Source organism: Canis aureus, chromosome 13 (assembly GCF_053574225.1).
Source record: "Canis aureus isolate CA01 chromosome 13, VMU_Caureus_v.1.0, whole genome shotgun sequence".
Taxonomy (NCBI): Eukaryota; Metazoa; Chordata; class Mammalia; order Carnivora; family Canidae; genus Canis; species Canis aureus.
This window is the reverse complement of record NC_135623.1, coordinates 29,161,667-29,186,218: the sequence shown is the minus strand read 5'-3', so window position 1 is coordinate 29,186,218 and position 24,552 is coordinate 29,161,667. Positions and strand designations below refer to the sequence as shown.

The window sequence follows — 24,552 nt, the reverse complement described above, 5'->3', positions numbered from 1 at the left end:
TAATGGGGCCTAGAGATCCATGAGTCACAGGGACACACTTACGATGAAGTGTTAAATCACATCCCCCGTGACAAAAGTTACGTTAGAGCCCTAAATCCCAGACCCCAGAATTTGAAGATAGGATCTTTAAGAGGTAATCAAATTAAAATGAGATCATAAGGGCTGTATGCCCATTAGACAAATATCCTTATAAAAGGGGAAATTTGTACACAGAGGTAGACATGCATAGAAGAAAGACAATGTGAAGACACAAGAGGAGACAGCCATTCACAACCCATGGAGACAGTCCTGGGACAAATTTTTCCCTCACAGACTTCACAAAGAACCAACCCTGCTGACACCTTGATTTTGGACTTCTAGCCTCCAAAACTATTGTTTAAATTTCTATTGTGTAAGCCCCTCAGCGTGCGGCATTTTGTTAGCAACTCTGGCAAACTAATACAGGTGTCTTTGTGTACATTTACCACAACTAATCCCACTCTAGTCATAAGGAGACCCCTTAATAAAAGGAAACTAGCTGCAAATCTGAAAACTGTGTTTGCCTTTAAGCAGGAACTTTATAATTAGAGAAGTGCGTCTGTTTCTATGACACGGCAGTTTCAGTGGTACTTGAGCAATGATAAAAATATGACTGTGGTTTTGTGATTGACAATTTACAAAGGAAGGGGATAAACGTCTATTTAAAAAACAATTTTTTTTGCACAATAGGAATTTTCATGTCACCTTAGAGCGGTAATTCTAAACTCACAATAAGTCAAAATCCTCAGAGTCACTTAGGAATTTCTTTTTTGTAATTGCGTACTCATTGAATTTGTAATTCTGGAACTGCAGCATATGTGCTGAGAAAGTGAATTGTTAATATGAATATAGGAATCTCTGGTTTTAAAGGATATTTACTTAAATTCTAGCCCTGGCAAGCCTTTTGTTTTGAAGAGCTTTACCAAAGCAAATCCATCAGTTCTGAAGTCAGATTTCTATATGTTAATTTCAAATGAAAAACATACATGAAATGACTTTTCTCACAATCTCATAAATCCATAAATGACTATAGCAAAGTTGATAGTTACTTGCTATCTTCACAAACATTCCATTATTTCCATGTGGTTTTAATATTTGAATCGGCCAATGTGCCTTAACTTAAACATACCATCTTCCCCCCAAACTTGCTCCTCCCCCTGCCTTGCATACTTCTGCTAGTCATAGCACTATTCTTTTAATTGCCCAGATAAGAACTTAATTCTAGATTCACTTCTGTGTTAGTCAGGGTTCACCAGGGAAACAAGCCAATAGGATATAGATGGATACGTAGACAGATACGTTGTGAGGGATTAGTTCACACAGTCCCACAATCTGCCATCTGTAAGGAAAGCCAGTGGTGACCCAGGAAAGCCCACGTTGTAGTTCCAGTCCAAGGTTCTGAGAAGCAAGGTTGCAGATAAGTCCTAGTCCAAGTCTGAAGGCTCTGAGGACCGGGAGTGCCAATGCACATGGGCAGGAGAAGATGGGCAAACTAGCTCAAGCAGAGGGCAAATTTGCACTTCTTTAGCATTTTTGTTCTATGCAAGCCCTCAGTGGATTGGATGGTGCTCACCCACAAGGGTGAGGGAGATCTTCTATCCTCCATCTACTGATTCAAATGCTGATCTCTTCTGGAAACAGACACACCCTGAAATAATGTTTACCAGCAATCTAGGCATTCCTTAGCCCACATAAAATTAACCACACTTTCTCTTCTTCCATACAAGTCAACGTCTACAGAGTCTATATCTGTATTTTGCTTTACATGCCACCCCAGTAGTCCCCTCTCTTCCTTGCGGAATACATTCCAAGACCATGGATAGTACCTAATCCTGTATATACTATGTTGTTTCCTATACATACATACCTATGGCAAAGTTTAATTTATAAATTAGGCACAGCAAGAGATTGGCAACAACAACTAAATACAACAGAAAATTATAACAATATAGTATAATAAAAGTTATGTGAATGTGATCTCTCAAAATATCTTATTGTACTGTAATCACCCTTTTACTTGTGACAATGTGAGATGATGAAAATGCCTACGTGATGAGCCAAAGCAGGTGAGTGATGTGGGCATTGTGATGCAGTGTTGGGCTACTGTTGACCTTCCGGTGATTTGTCAGAAGGAAACTCATCTGCTTCCCCACCACTGTTGACCGTGGGTAACTAACACTGCAGATGCGGGGGTACTAGTGTATCTCCCTTCGATTGCACACGCTCACCACAGCCTAATGAATGGAACTCCACCTGTAAAAGGTTTTTTTTATTCCTTTGTGCCAGCCTATCTAGTTAATGTTCCTTTAAGCACAGCATTATTTAAGTCACTCTTCTCAAAATTCAAGGGTCTCCATATTCTTAAAAAAAAAAAAAACAGTATTTTAAGATTTTTTTGTGACTTGTATCCAACTTATTCTTTTTTTTAAGATTTTATTTATTTATTCATGACAGACACAGAGAGAGAGAGAGAGAGAGAGAGAGAGAGGCAGAGACACAGGTAGAGGGAGAAGCAGGCTCCATGCAGGGAGCCCGATGTGGGACTCGATCCTGGAACTCCGGGATCACGCCCTGGGCCAAAGGCAGATGCTCAACCGCTGGACCACCCAGGCATCCCAATATCCAACTTATTCTTTTCTCACTTCCTCCTACTCCTACATAACATTTTCTATATTCATTTCATTTTTCCCTTTTTCCATACTTTTTCCTAAAACTTTTTTTCTCAATATGCCCTTATTATATGCCCTACCGGTCCAACAAGGTTCATTTCAAAGATAACTTTTTCCTTTTCTTTAATTTTATGCTTCCCTGTTCTACACACTTGGGTCCAATGGATTTCTGAATACAAAATCTTTGAAGTTTATACAAAAAACATTTGCACCTTCCGTTTGTTACATAACACCTCCAGTAGAACCCAATCAGTCTCTTGAGATCAAACACATCAATTTCTTATGCATTAAAACCCAAATAAAAGCACACTGAATGGGATAAATACTCTGGATAGTGTCATGATATTTTAAGTCAGAACTTGCCATTAAATGAGTTTGCCACAAACTTACATTTTAAAAACTCAAGTTCTCAGAACTTTATAGATTTTAGAATTGCAGGTGAGGGTTTGTGGGGTTTTTCTCATACTTAAAATGCTTAAAGATTTGCTAATTTCTACTTGGTTTGTATTTGTTTACACTCACAGATAAAGAGAATTTATTAGTGGCCAGGTACGATACTAAATATTTCATACACATGCATCAATGAGGAACATACTGGGAAAACAAAAACCACGTCAAGAATTCACAACAGAAAAACTGATTCCAGGAATTTGGTCATACATATGGCTAAAGGAACTGAGAGTCAAATGGGGGAAAATGAGGTAGCCAGACAGCAGCAGCAGCAGCAGGAAGTCACTATCATCCTTAGGATGGAGAGACAAAGGGAGGAGGCGATGTTGCAGGAGCCAAGGGGCTGGGTTCACCTGAAGGAAGCAGGAAGCAAGGTGACTATCCAGCAGGAGCTACTGTCATGGAGGAGATGCAGCCGCTGCCCAAGGATCTCCCCAGTCAGAGAGGAAAGGGGAAAGATGCCCTGGCCTTTCCTTTCTTTCCACCCCACCAGTCTTACACTAGTGAGAAGTCTGTTGACACAGGAACCTAAGACATGCAGCCTGGAGGAGTCAGCACCTCTGTGATACAAAGTAGAGCTGGGGAAGGGCAAAGAATGGATCCAAACACAAACAATCCCAAAGTAGCCCAATGCAATATGTTCCTTTAACTCTTACACCTTATAAGGAAGGCACTATTATTATCTTTTACAAAAAAAGAAACTGAGATACAAAAAGGTTAAGAACTTGCAGTGCTAGCTGGCAGCGGAACCACAATGCCAGCCCAATTCTATATCCAGAGCCTATCCTCCTAAACATCAAGATGTCCTGGAACTTAGTAAATACTCAAAATATTTTTGTTTATTTCTTTATTGAGCACGTCCTAGGTAGCGTCCAGAGATACAAATACGAGTGAAAGCCTTAAGTTAGAACACTATTGAACTCGACACTATTCAGCTCAACCAACATTTCAGGCAGCAGAAAGAAACAACTGTTGACCCTTCATAATTTTGACAACACTTCGAATTAATAGCACATTCAAAAACTCCATATTCATGCTACATTTAGACATCATGTCAACTTTATTTCATGTGAGAAAAATTGCCAGATAAGCAGTGGCAGCTGCTGAGGAACACATTAATTTGTCACTCAAAAATCAGCAATAGTTTATGAATAGATATAAGAAAACCCTTATTTACTGCCTATAAAATGCAAGTCTCAGAACGAATAAGATTTAGGAAGGCCAAAATCGTCTAATCCCTTTAGGTCTGATTTCCCCCTCTTTACAATAAAGAAGATGAGAGAAAGAATACCAGTAAGAAAAAGTTGAGAAAAAAATTGGAAAAGTTACTTCCTGACCTAAATAATACTTACAATAAAAAAAGATAAAATAGAACCTTATTACTACATGACCTACCGTTACATAGAGTTTTCTGAAATGAACAGTTAGTCATACCATGTGGTCCTAAAGTTAAAAGATACACAGATATGTTGAAAGCCTTTCATGGCTGTTGTCACCCTGGTCCCAGGAACAGTTGGGGGTCCCTAATTCAACTCATACTAAGAAGATCTAAGTGTGCCTCTTTTCTTCCATCTTCTCTTTCCCTGATGTTCAAGCACTATGGAAAGGTAAAGCATGGAGCAGAAATCCAGCTTCCCTTTGTAAGTCGGTGTTAAAGAGGAAAAAAAAAAGACTTTTGGAATTTCTGTAGTTGCAAAAATCCATTGCCTTAATTGTTGCATTTTTACAACTATCAGCAAAAAAATGCCTTTTCACTTACATACTGCTTTTCTTTTAGGTAATGTCTCTATTGTTAATACTCACCTCAAAATTCTTTTCTGATTCTGGTAGTTTCATGGGTTAACTAAAAAGTATGAATTAGAAGAACTTAAGTCCGTGTTCTCGGAAGTTTCAATTCAAGGCCATTTTATCCTCCTATAGAAATTCTAGGGAATGATTTCTAGTTTAGCAGGACAGAAAAGAAATAAATACTTTCCTGTAACCCTCATTCTGTAACCCTCATTCAAAAATTATGACTCCTATTTAGGATAAGTCAATAAAACATCTTTTAAATTACGTTAGGGAAAAAAACTAGACTAATTTGGAGGATAAATGTTAGAAACTACTTCTTGGCTCACTTTCTGACAGCACCATCTGAGCCTATTGAGTCTTTTGTTGTAGGCTCAATTATGCTAGGACCCGGGGGCATGTTTCTGCTTTTTTGCCTTAAGTATAGACTAATTTTACTAAATAGTGTTGTTTGTCAACTGTGTTTTAGGTTTTGGGTATTGGTCTGTAATTTTATTTCCCTAAAGTAATGGTGTTGACTTATAATAAAAGCCCTTAAATAGACAGGCTACAAGGTCTATAAGGATTTTTATGGAGATGCCTGAGTATTCATTGACCTTTCTGGAAATCTAATAAAAACAATTTGAAAAGTCAAAAACACCATTATTTCATAATGCTTTACATTAGATACTCAATGAACATTTATGAATTTTTTTCTTCTCCTTAAAATTTTTTTTAAGGAGAAGAAAACAATTCATGACAAATGTTGGGTTTTTGTAATAAAGGATTGGATTTGTTACCTATCCTCAAATTCTAGAAACACTCAAGGGTCATCTGTGACTATAAATTGCCTCAGACCACAGACTGTTTTACTCTGGAGTTCCTTCAGAGGAACTCTGCTCTCCTCTTGGATGAGTGCCCTCCAGTTCCAGCTATTTATTTGCATCTACTTTGTCATTAGGTTTAGAACATACTGTGCCTTTGTCACTATTTGTTCTAGTACCTCTGACCTTTCAGCTTCAAGTTGGAATTTGGGAGGGAAAATCTTCTTAGCATCTTCCTTAACAAAGAATGAAGCACAAAGTTGACTGGGTCTCTGTTTTTTTTGTTTTTTTTTTTTTTTTTCCCTTCTCATTCCTAAAGACCTCTTTCACATCATTATCAAACTGTGCTCCGTAGGATTGGGCTCTGACACAGCTGAGCAGTAAGGAAATCTATTTTCTTCATTCTTTGCTACCAAACTCCCAAATCCCAAGAACCACTGCTCTTCACCCCACCCCACCTTTCATTGTTTCTCTCTGATAAGTTGCCCGGCATACTCAAATGACCGTGGTCCTTTCTGGTCCCAGGAGAAATTAGTCTAAAGTCAGAAACTCTCACTGATAGTGATAGCCAGACCAAGATTCTATAGGGCCAGGTGACTCTGACATGGAATGCACTGTTCTTAATTGAGCAAAAAGAAGAGAAATCAGAAACTTGGATTGATGTCCCAGATCTATCACAACCAGAATTAGAAGGGCAAATTATTTGATCTCTCTGATTTTAATTTCCTTAATCAAAGAAATAAGAATGATAATAATAATTATCACACATGGTTGTAAAGATATCTGTGAAAAGTGCCTACAAAGTGAACTTCAAGGTAATAAAAAGTTAACATTTAGATATTTTTGTATTCTATAAGGCATGGAATTCATGACTCTCAAAATTAGGTTAGTACTAATATTTAAATGTCATGCAAGTCGGTGATCCATTCACAGTGACATTAATAATTGGTTAACTGCTTCCCCCATGTCTCATCTCCATCATTCCCTCTATTCTAGAACATTTAACATCCATAAGAAGTCCATCTAAAGGAAATAGCAAATGTTTAAATGTCCAAGTCCATGCTCTGCAACAGCAATACTAATTTAGGTACAAATAAAATGGCTCTATTCCCACAGATTTTTTTTTAGGTAGAATTTTGCTTTTAATGTCTTCAGATAAACTGATATTTTAGACCTTTGAGACAGCTCAAGATGGTTTGTTTTGGCCTAATCTGTCTTGCCAGGACTTTGAAATTAATCTCATTGTGAGTCCTATAATCGTTATTTCAGCCACACACAATTCCAGAATTAAATAACTGAACATTTTTTGTCTTCTTTTCCTCTGGAATTTCTTTAAGAAACAAATATAAAAGAAAGCATGATTTTCAGAAATTGATTTTTAAAGTTTAAAAAAATAAAAGGCATCCATGTCTATGTCTTTTTCTTTTTAGGCTTATCCCTGGTTATAGATATGAGCTTCAGAGAACCCATACACTTCCTTAAATTATACAAAATTGTTATATGTGCATTCATCTTTCTGAGGAAAAGGTCCTTACTCTTCAATGATGATCCATGACTTCACCAAGGTGAATAGCAAAGGCTCCCCACGGCCCCTGAGTGAAAACCAATGCTAATATATCTCTGTGAACTTAAGACTTACTTTGAGTTTCCTTCTACCACAAAGCTGCAAGTCTTTTCTCCAATAATTGGTGTATTTGTTTGCTGCCTTAGAAACAGCAAAAAAAGCCAGTGACTGGCACATCACTATCTACTCAGATGAATGATAAATGCAAATGGAGGGGTCCTGAATGTTACCCTTTGATCTCCCAGCTTGCTGGGGCATCTCTCTGGAGTTTTCTTTGTAGGGCAATTTGGAAGTTTCTTTTGAACAGCTTTCCTTTTTCACTTTTATTGGATAAGAAATTACTCTACATTCTGTTCAGCAGGGAACACATTATTCTGTCAAAGCTGCATAGAAAGAGAAGCATTTTCAAAATGAGTATCACATAGAGGAGAGATATAATTCTTGAAAGAAGTTTGGCTCAGTAAGATAAACAGAAAAAAAATATTCTGGAGAGATTTATGAGAAACAATGAACTTCGGTCATGTCGGACTTTCTATTTGAGGGAGAGCAAGCTCCCTTCTATAATTATTGACATTCATTTTTGTTGTTGTTTTCCTTAGACAGTATATTAAGAGAGTTACAAAGTGTCAGAGTATTTGGGATGCCTCTGAATACACAGAAGAAATATATATCTCTCTCCAGCCAAGTGAGGTAAAGTAAGCCCTATTTATAGTGCCATTAACTCTTTTAGCATGAAAAGATCTCTAGGTAGAGAATGTAGATAGTACACCTGAAGAGCATACTACATAAGCAGCTTATTCTTCCAATAAGATCAGAATCACTATGCTGTAAATAAAATAGGACAGATGCGTAACTTTGAGCACATATTTACTGCCCATGTTCTGCTGTCTTCATCTCTTCAAGAGCAAGCAACACGATTAATCAAATATGACCATCCTAAATTAAATCTCTTCTGTTCAAAAAAAAAAAAACACAAAAAAAAAACCTCTCAGGTGAACTTCTGATCAACAGCATCCCTTAATTAGAGACTCAAGAGTTTCTCCCTACTATCCAACAATGCTAGAATTTTACATTGGGAACTATACACAACCCTACAGGACTGCAGAAGGTAGAGGACAAATAATGAAGAATGGAAGAGATGAAGGGAAGGGAAGGAGAGAAAGAACACTTGTTGAATTAATGATGAAAGAAAAGGGGTAGGTCTATCAGTCAGCAGAGATCACTCTAAACAGAAGCAACTCAAGCAGTGACCTCTAGGTGGTGATTTGATGTGTTCTAGAAAAGCTTTTCCCGTTCATCTGTTCCCCATCTCCACCCAACCTCTAATCCAAATTCAAGTCCATAGCCCTTTACTGGAAATCTAAGAGACCAGCAGGAATTTGGAATTCTGAATTTTTGGACTTCAGAAAATTAATAAGAGTACATATATTTTATATTATGTAACACCCTATAGTGGGGTACCATTATCAAATACATTAATATTTCTGCTATAAATATATGAATATTCACCCTAAATGTGAAAACAAAGACTATACATAGTCTTATGACAGTTCATGCCAGGTTTGGACCAGTCAGATCATGTAGTTTTGTCACCAAATTATTCTTTCAAGATGGAATACTACTATGTTAATTCATCACAGGTAGTCTATCCCAGCTCTCACTCTTGTGTCTTCCCATAGAAATCACCAGTTGCTTGATTGACCCTGAGGTCCCCAGATTTCATTTTAATATTTGAATAAAATGAATCAAGTTTCGCCTCAATTAGGAGTGGGCAACTTCCTGCCTGCCACTCCACCAGACCTCCAAGCCTTCTCTGATTTGTCCTTTCTGCCAAGTTCCCATCTCACTCATTTCTGGCTTCTGATGTCTGTTTTGTGTTCTCTGCTTTGTATGAACCAACTATGGAATATAACCTCTTTTCCTTTGACTGTCCAATACCAACAAAGCAAAGTGGGGATAGACGGGAGGAAAGAGCTACAGGTGATACTAAGGCTGTAGAATGAATGGGACTTGGTTTTATAGGCTCTCAGAAAAGGAGAGAACATTATGTTCCTCGCTTGGGTGAATGCTTAGGAAAAGTGCTTCCTACCAATACAGGTATGACGAAGTTTCACTGAAAATATCTTGTATTCTGTATCAGAATTTTACCTAAGACACAGGGATAATGGGGGGAGGGGGATTGTATCTTAGCACAACAAAGAAAAAAAAACGAATGAAAAATGGAGACTTCAGAGCCCTTCTCCATTCTCACCACCTAGGATTTTAACTGCCTGTCCCTTCGCAGGACTCCAGACTCTGGTTTTGGCGCTCCTCTCATTACATCTGTGCCATCGAATAGAGTAACCTATAAGCCCCATGGGCTCACCGAGCTCTTGAAATTTGCCTAGTCCAAATTGGGACTATCGAGGTAAAATATGTTGCTAAAACTAACTTCACCTGTTTCTTTTCACTTTTTAAATCTAGGTACTAGAAAATTTAAGAGTATATGAATGACTCACACTATGTTTTTCTTGGACGGTGCTGATCTAAGTCTTTCCCTTATCTTTCTCCCTCTCAGGAGTCTCTCTCCTCCTCCTGTCTCTGGGTCTTCTTTCAAAACTTCCTTCAAGTTCTCCCATTTAGTATATCAAGCAAGCAATACAGCTCCCTCCTGATCTACTTATCTTGACCAAGCCCACTTGAAAATGAGGGAGGAAAGGGAGAGGGAGTGTTGGGGACAGTTTTCCCATTTCATTCTCAGAGTGACTGTTAGGGTACTTTCTTAAACATACCTTACTTTTACTCAAAGACGAATTGTTTTTCCTGACCTTAAAAAGCTTACTTTTGGGATCCCTGGGTGGCGCAGTGGTTTGGCGCCTGCCTTTGGCCCAGGGCGCGATCCTGGAGACCCGGGATCAAATCCCACATCAGGCTCCCGGTGCATGGAGCCTGCTTCTCCCTCTGCCTATGTCTCTGCCTCTCTCTCTCTCTGTGTGTGACTATCATAAATAAATAAAAAATTTTTAAAAAAAGCTTACTTTTATTCAAAGATGAATTGTTTTGCTGACCTTCTTTCTGCTACAAACATATACAGAAAAGATATATATTTTTAGTCATTAACTTTGAAGACTCTGCAGAGCTTGAGTCACCTGAAATGCTTGACTTTATGCCTTTATTGAACAGATGTGAAAAATCTTGAATGGTGGCCTATTTCTATCTAAGTCTCAAAGAACCCCAGACTGGGAAGCAAAGCAAGAAGAGGTTGACATCCTTTAAGTAGATTTCATCTGGAGCATGGCAAAGTCTGATGAAACAAGTCTGCCTGTTGTTCGAAAACACCTCTTCACTTAGTGCATGTGTACTGAGCCCCTACTAGAAAGGAGCAGTGTAAGGGCTGGGCAGTAGGTGCTCAGCACATCCCAAATCTCTAGAGGCAGTATTTTTCTTCCTTGGACACTGAGTACCAATAAATAAGTCCCTAATATCCTACATCTCCAAACCTGAACATTGTTACTTTCTGATGGTATATCTTAAGGGTTAAAAAAATGAGTTACTAATATCACCTTGTCATTAGATGAGAAAAATAAAGATAAAATATCACAGATGTTAAGTTCCACACATTAATCTAAAAGACACGAAAAAGAGATCACTCCACAGTCTACTTTTATTAATATAGCTAATAAAAATATCTTGTCTTTTTTTTTCCTTGAAATCACCAGCCTACTTTATGCGATTTAGGAACTCAGGAAATGTGACAGAGTATAATTACCTATTCTTGCCTTTTCAAAAAAGGCACCAGAATAAAAAGATCATCAAGTTTTAATAAACATCTATAGAAAAATTATTTCTGATTCTCGTGGAGTGTGTTACTTTTTATTAATAATTATCAGGACAATTTATTCTTTGTACACTATTTTTCTGAAGATAAATTTAGTAGCTTAGGTGAACTTTAAAAATAAGTTATTCTAAGTACATTTATTTCAAGAATATGAAGAACAGTCCCCTAATAACTAAAATCACTGAAGTCCACATATATTGCCAGAGATACCAGTTCTTCTCTCTTAATTAGTTGGAATTTCACATCATTTAGATACTTTATTTTTTAAATATTTTATTTATTTATTTATGAGAAATACACAGAGAGAGGCAGAGACACAGGCAGAGGGAGAAGCAGGCTCCCTACAGGGAGCCTGATGTAGGATTCAATCCCAGGACCCTGGAATCACAACCTGAGCCAAAGGCAGACGCTCAACCACTGAGCCACCCAGGTGCCCCATTTAGATATTTTAAAAGTTCAAATTCACATTTAATAAATAGTAAAGATAATAGCTGGCACCATATATCTACTAAGTGCTAGGCACCATTCTAAACGCTTTGCATATATTGACTTATTCAATCCTTATTCATCATTTAGAGTGAAATATTTTTATTTTTCACATTTTGCAAATAAGGAAACTGAAGCACAGAGAGATTAAGTTACTTGCCCAAGGTCACCAGGCCATTGGTGGCAGACCTTGCATGACCACTTGGGTCCTCCTTTTCAACCTTATGCTCTACTTCTTAACAAAATAATAACTAATAACAGTAAATGACATTTGGTGTGGTTATTTGTTTAATTAATAATGAAAACTGTCCAAAAACACAACTTCTGACAAAACTGAGCACAGATAGTAAACAAAGCAGATATCAAAATCAATCAATCTTAAAGCCAAACTCTAGGTATGGTAACTCAAAATGATCCATATACACCAGCAATTTACCTTGGAACATCATATGTGGATGCACTGATCCTGAAGTTGAAATAAAGAAAATTGTTGGTGAAGCTTAAAAAACACTGAAAAGATGTGAGAGTTGCTACACTAAGAGCAGTGTGTAATCATATGAAGGAGATGGGTGCTGCAGGCCTCATGAGAAATGATAAAGACCCAAACTATCAGTAGCAGAGGGAATGGAGAAAGAGGGACAGGTAAAGTAGATGGAACTTGGGTGGATGTGACTTGGCTACTACAGAGATGTAACAAGAAAAAGATACATATTTAATATTGTTGCTCAGGGATGTGGCTTGAATGATACTAAGAGAATGAAGATGCCTGCCATTCATTAGTGTAGGGGGCAGGGAAGGAAAGGTAGGTTTGAGGGTATAGACGGTGAATTCAGTTTGGGAAGTGTTTGGCTTAAAGTGGGTTTAATGGGTGAAGGGTATTAAGGAAGACACTTGTGATGAGCACTGGGTGTTATATGGAAGTGATGAATCACTAAATTCTACTCCCGAAACTAATATGACATTATATATATGTTAACTAACTGGAATTTAAATAAAAACTTGAAACAAAAGGACAAATAAAGTGTGAATTAAATAAAGTGTCAGATGATATTGTCCTGGAAGTGGTTGGAAGAATAAATCTGAAGTGCAGGAGAAGGTCTAAGTTGACTCTAGAGTGGCCATCAGCATGTACACTATAGTTTCAACTATAGGCACACTACTCCTAGGCATAATGTTTCTAAAGGCACCCTTCCTAAAGTGATATTATTTGAATTCTTCTCATATTCATGAAGTACTAACTATACCTATGGCACCATGATAAGCACTGTGGAAATTCAAAAAGACTTGTAAGTATATTTTAATTTCACATCCCCTCAAGGAACTTGCATTTGAACAAAGTAAGAAGACTAACTCATAAGATGGAAGGTGCAAAAATCATACAAATACAAAACCTTTTAAGAGAATCAAATAAACCACATTAGTTGGAGAGATCAGGGAATATTTAATGAGGGAAGAGGTGTTTGACCAAGACAAGGTTGAAGACAAAAAAGATAGGAAGGATGAAGTTGTGGACACAGAGGTAGAAGGAACGACTTCTAGTGCTGGACAAGGTTTAGTTGCAGAGGACAGAATCCATAACAACCTCTTTAAATAGAAAAGGATTGCTATAATTCTCAGGTATTAAAAGGTTTACAGAGTAAATGGAAGAACTAAATAAACAAACTCTGGGCAGATTGTCCAAGAATAATTCCCAAGTTCCCACTGCACGAGTGGGCTTCCTAGACACTACCTCACCTACCACCATCAAGGGGCTGCCACTTCAGAGGCCAGCCTCCATGCCATCTGCCTCTATAGCAATCTGCACCAGCAAAATGGATAATGTTGCTCTTCCTCCCTTCAGGGCATATTTTAAATCTCAGGTGAGTTCATTTGACCAAGTGGACCTAAATCACAACTGGTACCCTTGCTAGGAGACATGGTTTTTAGCTTTCCAGTCTCTGCAGTACTGAGGGACCCACTAAAAGGACATTTTCAGAAAGTTGTGATTCAGCTAGGCTCCAACCATCCATCCACTGATTCATTTGCTCATTCACCCACAAAAGCATTTTGATGTTAATGATGCGCCAGTATTCAATAGTAGTTCTACATTTCTACCTTTATTCTAACTTTTATTCTCTGAGAACACATCAATTCCCTATTCAGCTACCATCTGTTATTATACTCTTGCCACTTTTTAATCTAAAATATGACTTTATATTTTCTTGACATTTGCTTTTATTGCCTGAAAATGCTAATTTAGCTGTTGGCTTTTGTGTTGGAATCATCTGACTATTAAAGTAGTTGATATTCTTATCTTGCATCTGGTAGCAAAAGCTCTCATAATCTTTGAAATAAAGAAGATGAAAAAACTTCTTCACCCATTCCCATTCATCTGGAGAACATATGCTCTCCTCTTCATTTAATCATCATCATGCATAATGGTAATAAGGAGAAGGAAAAGGAAGATGAGAGAGGAGCACTAACAATTTTGTAGTGCTTACGATGTGTAAAACACAATACTAAACATCCAACTTAGCTTATTTCTTTTCATTCTTTTCATTTCTTCTCATTTTCATTCTTCTTTTCATTCTTCTTCAACTTTTTTAGAGAGATTCTATGGTTATCACTATGTTACAGATGAGGAAACTAAAAATATGAAAGAATAAAATAATCCTATCAACCAATTGGGAGTTTTAACCGAGTATAATTATACTTATAAGCCATTTTTTTCTAGATAAAGGAAGGAGCCCTTCCTGAAGCTAATAATACATCACGTTAACTATACTTTATTACTTTTTAAAAAGGAAGAGAAAAGAAGAAAGCAAGAAAGCAAGCAAGCAACAAGAAAGAAAGAAGGGAGGGAGGGATGGAGGAAGGAAGGAAGAATGGACGGATGGACAAATGGACATAGACAGAGGTAGAGGGAGGAGGGAGTGCTTGAATAAGAATCCTCTATACATATAAGGAACTCATACATTTGATTCCTAACAAGTTACTCCACATCTGTATAATGGAGTATATGGTTGTCTAGAAAATTGGTCTCTAACAATTCTATCTTCTTTGAGAAGGATGCTCCAACTCTAATTTTACCTTTAAACTGTAATACTCTATTGTAATAACATTAAAACAAGCAGAACTCTGTTTTTTTTTCATTGATCCAATTATATTAGCACCTCAGTCTAAAAGGTTGAAAATCATCAAGAGGATAGTTTTTCCCAAAGAACAGAAATATGAATTAGAGCTCCATTTTTAAATCAGTGCGAACCATGTCTTGTCCCAGATTTTAATGGGAAAGTTTTCAGTTATCATGGCAGCATCTTCAGAAAATAAATCATGTTCCCCAGGCCTGGGTTCCTGTGACTATCCTGGCATCAGATCATGACATTAATAAACTTAGAAACATGAGACAAGAGTGCCTGGCATAGAGTCCCAGCTTGCTGTTAATTTGTGATGTGGCTTTAAATAAGCCATTTAACTTCTTCTCTATTTGCTTCCTCATCTGTAAAATCAGGATTAAAAATAAATTCTCAGAATTTGGTCAGCATTAATTAGTGTTTTGAAAGCATATTAAGATCTAAGCGCTGAGTAGAATAATGTTAAAACATCCCAATCAGGACACTGATGTGTCCAGGGTCAAATATCTAATTTGGCAAGATATTTTGGTCAATCTCATTTCTCACAAGTTCATCAAAGTACTGTCCAGGCAGTGATGTATTTGAAACACTATACCAATGTCTCATTGTGTAAACAAGAAAATAAGTATTCACAATTAATTACGCAAGAAAAGTATAGAATTAGGTAGTAATTGAATTTTTACTAAAATATCAATTCAGTCATATATTTTCTTTGTTACCTAGAAATTTCTTTGTAACATGAAATTATAGTATCCACTGGCATTTCACTATAAAATGGACAGCTACAATTGACTTAACAGACTAAAATTTTAAAGATTAAATATATCTTGCTGATTATATTTCAAATAATCCCGTCTTGTCCTAATTTTTTTTAAAAAGCTTTTTGCATTAATAAAATCTCATCTCTGAAATTGTTCAAAATTTTCACCTTTTTCCTATGAGGAGGAACTTTGATCCAGTCAACAAATACGTATTTAACATTATCATGTGCCAAGCGGTACTCCTAGTATTAGGGGTTAAACAGTAAGCAAAACAGATCAAAATCCCTATCTTTGTGAAGCTTACATTCTAGTGGAATTCGGGGGGAAATAGAAACATAAGAAATAAAACATAAATTAAAATAGTATGTTAGGGGATCCCTCGGTGGCGCAGCGGTTTAGCGCCTGCCTTTGGCCCAGGGCGCGATCCTGGAGACCCAGGATCGAATCCCACGTCAGGCTCCCGGTGCATGGAGCCTGCTTCTCCCTCTGCCTATGTCTCTGCCTCTCTCTCTCTCTCTCTCTGTGACTATCATAAATAAATAAAAAAAAATTTTTTTAAAATAGTATGTTAGGTGTGAAAAAATGTTACTTAAAAAATAGAAGAAAAATCACAAGGAATGATGAAATATCTGGGTTGGAGTAGGGCAAAGATAGCAATTGTGAACAGCGTGGTCAGAAAGGGTATCACTGGTAGGAAAATTCTGAACAAAGCTTTGTTTGTTTGTCTGGAGAAAATACATTCCAGGTAGTAGGAAGAGCAAGTCCAAAAACTTGAGGCATTCCTTGAATATTTGGAAACCAGCTAAGAAGCGAGGATGGAAGGAGCAGAGGAAACAAGGCACTGAAGGTCAACAATACATCATAGGGTATACATCGAACGTCAAAATGTATTATATTGTACTCTTTGTACAATACACATAGAGTAGAGAATAAATTGTATGAAGACAGGGTGGTGGCTAGGAGACCTGGTAAGAGGCTATTATACTAATGCAGATAAAGAATATGCTTTTCTGGGACCAGAATAATGGTGATGAAGGTAACTGGACTCACAATATATTTTAAATTTAAAGCTAGGAGGTTTACCAAACGATTTGCTTTGGAATGTGAAAGAAAGAAAAAAGAAGGAAGATGTTAAGATTTTTAGACTAAGTATCTGGGATAGAATTGCCATTAACAGAGATAGGAGAGACTTTGAGAAGAGCACGCTTTAGGGAAAAGCAGAAGTTTATTTTCAGGCAAGTTTAATTTGAAAATAGCATTAAACATCCAAATTGAGATCTAGAAGAGAGACTAGATATACAAGATCAGAACTCAAGAGAGAAGTCCAAGCTAAAGAAACAAATTCAGGCTTCATCAACCTACAGAGAGAGAATGTTTAAAGCCATGAGGCTCTATGAGAGTGAAAAGAGCAAAAAAGTAGATAAAATAAATCAGAACAAGTCTTTTGTTAAAAGCTAAATGTTTAACTATAGTGATTCAAAGGGACACATGCAACCCAATGTTTATAGCAGCAATGGCCACAATAACCAAAATATGGAAAGAGTCCAGATTTCCATAGACAGATAATTGGATAAAGAAGATGTGCTATATACATATATATGTGTGTACATAATGGAATAATATACATAATAGAATATCATTCAGCCATCAAAAAGAAGGCAATCTTGACATTTGCAATAACATGGATGAATCTAGAAAGTATAGCTGGGGCACCTGGGTGGCTCAGTCATTTGAGTGTCTGCCTTCAGCCCAGGTCATGATCCCAGGGTCCTGGGATTGAGCCTTGCGTTAGGCTCCCTGCTCAGTGGGGAATCTGCTTCTCCCTCTTCCACTGCTTGTGCTATCTCTCTCTCTCTCTCTCTCTCTCTTTCTCTCTCCCTCAAATAAATAAAGCCAGTCAGAGAAATACAAATATCATATGATTTCACTCATGTGGAATTTAAGAAACAAAACAGATGAACATATGGGAAGGGAAGAATAAATAAAATAAAATGAAAACAGGGAGGCAAACCATAAAAGACTCTTAACTATAGGGAACAAACTGAGGGTTGCGGGAGGGGAGGTAGGTAGAGGTATGGGGTAATTGGGTGATGGGCATTAAGAAGGGCACTTGATATAATGAGCACTGAGTGTTATAGGCAACTGATGAATCACTAAATTCTACCAATGAAACTAATAATATAGTACATGTTAACTAAGTTGAATTTAAATTAAAAAATTTTAAAACAAATGCCCCTATAATTTAAATGCCTTATAATTTAAAAATTATAGTAATTTTTAAAAAGTTGATCTCATAGCAAATTTTGAGTATACAATACAGTATTCTGAACTAGAGTCACCATGCTCTACATCAGATCCCCAAAACTTTGTTAAATGAAATTTTTAAAAAAAAATTTGTAAATACATGAGGTGATTGTAAATACAATTAGCTTGATTGTGGAAAAACCATTCACAATGTATACATATATATATCAAATCATCACATTTACACCTTAAATATATGCCATTTTTATTTGTCAACTACACATGAATAAAACTGGAAGACAAGGTTTAAAAAAATTAAATGTTTAAATATAAAAACACTAAATATAAAAACACTCATATAAAAAACTAAATATAAAAACACTCATATCTTTAGAAAAGCAGCAAAGATCATTCAGGCTTCAAATCATCTGAGTAGTCCAGAAAATCTCAAACCTGACATTGAGGTAAGCTGATACTTGATTGCTAATGCCTCCAGGAACTTGGCAGAAACCACCAGAATCCTTTATTGGGGAATATAATATATGGTAGGCCTTGAAGTTTCTCTATAGTCAATTTTTCGTTGTCACATTCGATAAACAATCAAAGGTTACAAGGTACACAAGAAGATACAGCAGAAACAGCAGACAATAGAAAGAGATCCAAAGGGGCTCCAGATATCGGAAATTCTGAAATTAGCCTTTAAGACAACCATGCTTACTTTATTCATGGAAAGTAGACAACTGAAAACTATAAAAAGAAATCATCACAAACTTGAAAAGCGCTAAAAGAATATAATTACCAAAATTAAGAAATCATGGAAGGATTTAATAGAAAATCATATCTGGCTAAAGAGAGAAATAGGGAACTGGAAAAGCTCAGAAAAAAAAATAATCCAGAAGAGAAAAATCAAAGCATGTGGTTAAGAGAACTAGAGTACATGTGAACTTCAGCATATAACTGGATTTCCAAAAACAAGGTGGCAGAGCAATATTTGAAGAGACAATAATAATTTTTCAACTAATTAAATGCATCAGTTCATAGGTTCAAGAAGACCACTAATTTCTAAGCAGAATAAACAAAAATAAAGAAAATATTTTCATTACCTAAGCCCTGCAGAACTTCAATATTAAGAAGCTGGAGACATCAACAGATGAATGGATAAAAGAGATGTGGTTTATACATACAATGAAATATTGTCTAACCAGGAGAAAGAAGGAATCCCACTGTTTCGACAGTATGGACGGACCTTATGGCGTTAACTTAGTGAGATAAGCCAGATAGAGAAACACAGATATTGCACAGTTGCATATAGGCGGAATATTAAAAAGCCAAACTCCTAGAAACAGGATGTAGAATGGTGGTTACCAGGGGCCTCAGGGGATTGGGAGATGTTAAAGTTCATAGGAAAATGAGAGTTCATCAGTTAGGAGGAAGATAGCCGGTCTCCAAAGAAGGCAGCATTTGAGGTGGACATCAAAGGGTGGATGGAATTTCAATAAATGGAGATAAACTACTATGTGAACTTTATTTGGAGAATAATATGAAATCAATGAATGTTTTAGAACAGGAAGAGCAATCTAATGTGGTACATCAAATGAGTTGAGAAGAAAAGAAACTAAAGGTTGGAAGACTTCTCGGTGGTCTATAACAATAGTCTAGGTGAATAGTGAAAGGAAAAATGAAACCCTGATTGTATCAGTCAGCTACTGTTTCAACAATGCCATTTAATAAGCAATGCTGAAATTCAGTGGCTTCAAAAACCAGTATTTTTTCTTGATCAGACATCTGCATTTTTCTAGGGTTTAGTTGATCTAGTCTGGACTTGGATCAGGCTTAGGCCCAAGTTGTAAGCTGGGTACACATCTGCCCCATGTGACTCTTATCTTCCTTGGACTAGTGGAAATAGAGAGAAATGCAAAATAGTTCACCCTGGGGAACAAAAAAATTATGAAAAGAAAAAAATAACAAACCAGTTGAAAAGTTGATCAGTATGATTAGGCTGCGGCAAGACCAATGATAGGTGGTCACAGATTCTTTGAAGCTACATTAATTTCAAGTAAATCCCATGTGTAAGCATCTCAGTATGAATCTCAAAATGAGGAATTTAACAATTCAGGAAAGATATAATGATACTAGATTTATTTAGAGGACACTCTTTCATTCATATATTCAGCAATATTGATTAAACATTCTCTATATACCAGGTGCTAGCATGGGCATTTTCACCAAAGAAAGATAACAAGCCTTTTTGGAGGAGTCCACAGTCTAGAAGAAAAGGCAAACATGTGAATAAATAATTATGATGTAATGTAACAATATAGATAAATTAAAAAGGCTGCTGTAACACAGAAGAGAGAATAGTTAACTTTGACTTGGGTGGGGGTGGGAGGGACATGGAATTGGAATTCTTTTTTTTTTTAAGATTTTATTTATTTATTCATGAGAGACAGAGAGAGAGAGAGAGAGAGGCAGAGACACAGGCAGAGGGAGAAGCAGGCTCCTTGCAGGGAGCCCAACGTGGGCCTTGATCCAGGACCCTGGGATCATGCCCTAAACCAAAGGCAGGACTCAACCGCTGAGCCACCCAGGCGTCCCGAGATATGGAATTCTTGAAAGAGTGTTTGGTGTGCTGGAGGCATGTGTGAAGAGTAATTGAGGTTGGGTTGAAGAGCAAAGACATTCCTAGAAGAGGAATCATCGTGAGCAAATTTTTCTTTTAAAAAGCAAGAGAGGCTATGTTCCAAAATCAACAAAATGTTGGGGGAAGGTGGGGGTGGAAGATAACTGGTAATAAAATTGGTAAGCAAAGTAGCAAAGAGCTAGCTTATAGGAGTCAGAGCAATTTATGATGACATTTGATCATGATCCTAGAGGATAATGAAGAATCATTCATGGGTTTCAAGGAGAGGGGAGTAATACCTACCCCATGCCCAATCTGGAACTTGATTTTCTTTCCCAACTCACCTCACTGCCATCCAATCAATAAACGTATCTTAAAGATTTTCATTCATTCCTATGAGTTTTTTAAGTCTGTATCTTCCTCTCCATCTCTATAGTTACCAATCCAGTTCAGATTCTCTCTGTACTATTTTTATAAATAGCCCTTCGGTTGCTGCATTCATTATCTGTTGTTGCATACTAAATTATTCCAAAACTTAGACACTTAAAACAATAATAAACAGCATTTCCTTAGTTCGAGAAACATCAAGCTATTTTTTTAAGTTGTTGTTGTTGCCATTGCTTCAAATGATCTCTGGGTTCAGGATGTCTTTTTCCTCCAGCACCCATGCCCAGCCTTACCTTCATCTCTCTCCCTAAATCACCTTCTATTAATCTTTCAAGATTCATCACAGGAGATATTTTGCTCAGGAGGTCCTTCCTGACTTCCTCCTCCAACCTCTGCTCCAGAATCCTATACTTTTCCTTGGTGCAGCCTTAATACCCTGTGTACATGTTTATACTCTTACAAATCACGTTCTAGAATAATCGTCCAATTATTTATTTTTCTCCTCTGCTAAATAGGGAACATGTTGAGGTTTTCAACCTTGTTGTATTCATCCAAGTATTCACAGCACAAATGTCTAAAAAATAATAGATACTGAATGAGTACTTGTTGAATGAATCATTGACTAGATTTGCAAGGTGGAAAGATTATTTTAACAGCAGTAAAAATATATGTGCACAAAAGGCTGAAGAAAACAAGATCAAGGAAACCAGGTCAGAGGCCATTTAGAAACTTAGTCTGAGAGATGTGTAAACCAGTGATGATAAGTGGTAAGGATAGATTTAAAAGATGTTTAATAAGTCGAATCAATGGAACTCGGTAAGAAATTGTGAAGAGGGGAAGGATGAAAGTCTCAGTGGAAAAAGATGGTTGAAAAAAAAAAAGGAAAAAGATGGTTGAATGTAGGAAGGATTACCAAGAAGAGAAGAGATTGGGAAAACAAACAAACAAACAAAAAAACAAAAAAACAATCTGAAGCAGTTAGTACAGTTCCTAAGACAGAGTAAGTGCTCAACAAATGTTTGTTGGCTTTTCTTTCTTTTCCTTCCTTCCTTCTTTCTTTCTTTCCTTCCTTCTTTCTTTCCTTTCCTTTTCTTTCTTTCTTTCTTTCTTTCTTTCTTTCTTTCTTTCTTTCTTTCTTCTTTCTTTTCTTTCTTTTCTTTCTTTCTTTCTTTCTTTTCTTTCTTTTCTTTCTTTCTTTCTTTCTTTTCTTTCTTTCTTTCTTTTTTTCTTTCTATCTTTCTTTCTCTCTTTTTAATAATCAAAGTGGAGCCAGGGACAGGGAGGGAGAAAGGAAGAGAAGTACGGAGGGAAGAGAGAAAAAGAGGTAGAGGTGAAAGAAGGAAGGAATAAAGAAAGAAAGCCTTTTTTTTATCAAGCAAATTTTAAATACAGAAGCAAGACCTTAGTAATAAGCATTAGGATTGTTTTCCTTAGATACGAGAAAAAGAAGTAACTAAACCCTAATCTTGGTAATTTAGGTGGGTTTAGTCACTTTGTACTTTAAACTCAAAGATAAAAATAAATGAACTGACTTTAAGAGTCAAGTAAAATGCATTCTTAATGTAACAGGAGCGATGCAAAGAGAGAGGAGAAATTAACTCTTCATTTCCCCCTTCCTGACTCCTTTCCCTATTGAAAGTTGGAGAAAACATTCATAAATCCTAATATTATCTTCAAATCCACCTCATTAATATTCAGTTTGCCTGCTATCAAGGTGAAAGGAGCGGGACAGGAAAACTTCATTCATCTGGAACAAACACCTGGTCCTGAAGCGTGTTGTGGCTGAAAGGACCAGCAGGTAGTTTTATGTTCTACAGAAGAGAGGATCGTGTTTAATTGGTATATGGCAAATCTGAGGCACCTGGGCAGATTTGCAATGAATCCAAGGCAAGTTGAGAGATGTAGGGTCATAACTGATTTTTTGACGTCCTTATTGATACTCCAACAAAAGTTGGAAGAGAAGGCAATATAAAATCACTCCCTAAAACCTTTGGCTCCTCTGACAAAGCCTATGAAGTAGCAGAAATGAATCTTGCCTGCATGGATTAAGTTTTGTTTCTCATTCTCTTTTCCTCCTGGTAGATAAAAGTGCCCAGGACACTGAAGTCTACTCCAGAATATGGTAACTGGCATTCACCTAGGCCTGCTCTCTCCCTATTTTTGTATCTTTACATTTTCAACAAAAGCAGCCTACAACAATGCGCCAGACAGATAAACCAAAACTGGAAAATGGAAAATATGAGAGATAATGTAAGTAACCTTTAAATGATGACATATAATAGATTACAATAAGCAGCCTGTAGGGGTTCAGCAGGATGCGTATGGGTGTAGGTCCACATAAAGATACAGACAGTGAGAAAGAATATAGGCTAGCCGGTTTCTCAAACCTTAACATACATCAGAATCCTCAGAATCTCTTTTGCTAAGGGATTTGGGGGCCCTACCTCCAGAGTTTCTGACTCAGCGCCTCTGGTGAGGCCTAAGAATTTGCATTCCTAACAAGGTCCCAGGTGAGACAGAAGCTGGAGTAGCTAATGGTGAAGGAGATGAAATCTTTACTGAAATCATACATTTGTTCAAACTTTAGTTTTGCTATTTAAGTAATGCAAAAGATTAAAAAGGCTGTGTAATCAAACTGAAATAGTTTCAAGTTCCAGCTCTATCCTGATCTGCTGTGAAACTTTGGGAAAGTTGCTGAACATCTCTAACCAACAAACACCATCGTCTGTTAGACGACCAAAATAATGAGACCTATTTCACGTGGTTGTTACGAGGATAAAATGAAATGTTATAAATCACTTCATTTTTGTACATGGCACATAATAAAGCTAATTAAATGTCGCTTATTATTGTTATCATTATTATTGCAAGAGAAAATATTCTGCGTGGTACCTACACACAGTAAGTGTACAGAAAATGCCAATTAGCTGATCCTGGTTCATCCCACGTTAAAGGAAATAAAACATGAAGATAATTCTCATAGGACGCCATTCACTGGAAATGAAACAGTTGGTCAGTGCCATCCTTAAAAAAATTATTTAGTACATGGCATGTGCAAAGTCCTTTTTTGAGTGCTAGGATACAAAGATAAAGCTCCTACCCTCAAGGCCTTTCTGTCTCCTTAAGGAAAAAGGACATAGAGAAACAATATTGACTGTTGGGAACTACACCCCTAAATAACGGCTGAGGAAAACAAGTTTTAAGGACCAGCAGCAGTCACTTTGAGCTAGGGTACAAAGGAATGGCTCATGGAGGAGGTGGACAGTGGAATTTGTCATTTGGACGATGTCCACCATCTAACTTTCTTTTTCCTAATAATACCGCACTCTCCCTCTTGGGAAAACCCACAGTGTACATTCTCTTGGTTGGAGCTACTGTTCTCTGCACACTATGGAAGCAGAGATCCCTTCCACAAACAGGACCAAACAAATGAACATATGATTTAGTCCAGGTAAACTGGATGCTCTATACCAGGCCTTAGAATTCTGAGGGGGATGCAAGTGATAAGAAATACTTGGAGGTCAAGGTCATGGCACCTGCAGTGGATTATTAATGGACTCTTCTTGCTATGAGACACTTGCTATGTCTCTTCCTTCTTGACCTTCCAGAGTTTTCTCTTGGTTCCAACTGCTCCAAACTTATCTTCTAGCCTTCTGTGAGTCCTTCTAATAAATTCTGACCCCTCGTGGGTTTTTTTGTTTTGTTTTTTTGGCAGAGGGCAAGGTAGGGCTTAAGTTAGCCAGTGTTCCTTTTCATTGCTTTGAACCAAGAACTAACTGATAGCAGATAAAACATGCATGACTTTTCAAAGAAAGGTAAAATTAATGAAAGC

The 24,552-nt window shown here is 37.0% G+C and overlaps 1 long non-coding RNA gene across 1 annotated transcript; it reads left to right on the top strand.

Moving 5' to 3' along the window:
• Window positions 1–2,167: 2,167 nt before the first annotated feature.
• Window positions 2,168–22,964, top strand: LOC144281602 (uncharacterized). The gene is made up of 4 exons (XR_013350041.1): window positions 2,168–2,280; window positions 7,892–7,982; window positions 9,577–9,699; window positions 22,803–22,964. It is a non-coding gene; the product is annotated as an uncharacterized LOC144281602 (long non-coding RNA).
• Window positions 22,965–24,552: the final 1,588 nt, after the last annotated feature.